The 595-nt window shown below is 28.6% G+C and overlaps 1 non-coding gene across 1 annotated transcript in view; it reads left to right on the plus strand.

Annotated features, from left to right (window-relative positions):
* Window positions 1-421: 421 nt before the first annotated feature.
* The window catches only part of Smp_tRNA_00540_Pseudo_TTG.1.1, a 428-nt gene continuing 254 nt past the window's right edge, over window positions 422-595 (plus strand). Inside the window, exon 1 of the tRNA in view lies at window positions 422-595. This exon is cut by the window's right edge and continues 254 nt beyond it. This is a non-coding gene — a tRNA.

The following is a 595-nucleotide window of genomic DNA, read 5'->3' on the forward strand; positions in this document are numbered from 1 at the left end:
TACTCGGAATCGATATTCTGAGACAAATTTAAGCTATCATTTAACTCAAACTTTTCTCAAGTCTATATATAAAAACTTTGTTTATTCTTCATTAATATTCATCTGTCTAACCACTTTTTTTTCAGATTTAAAATACCTTCCAAATTAATCATTAATTCACTAGCTTTTTTCATGAATCCTATAGAAACTAAAATAATAAAAGAATTATACTATCACATATCATCTAATCAACTTACAAATTTACATTTTAAAACATGAGTGATTTGTTCTAGAAATAATTTTGTTCCATTAAAAAAATGATATGGAGTGTTTGATTGATATATATATTTACATTCGATATGTTAGTTCTGTAAGACATAAATGGTAAATTACAAGTGTAATCTATATTGTAATAATTTGAATGGAATATATACATTTATAAAATTTTAATTAGTAAAACAATAAACATAATCGATTCTAAGCAAAGATGGATAGTGACTAGCAGTGGAATCCAGGACGCGCGTTTCGTCCTATTCGGGACTCGTCAGGTGGATGTACCTGCATCTCAGTGTTGATGTTCACTCTGGGACTCGAATCCAGACCTTTCGCTTCCATA

Source organism: Schistosoma mansoni, chromosome 6 (genome assembly GCF_000237925.1).
Source record: "Schistosoma mansoni strain Puerto Rico chromosome 6, complete genome".
NCBI lineage: Eukaryota > Metazoa > Platyhelminthes > Trematoda > Strigeidida > Schistosomatidae > Schistosoma > Schistosoma mansoni.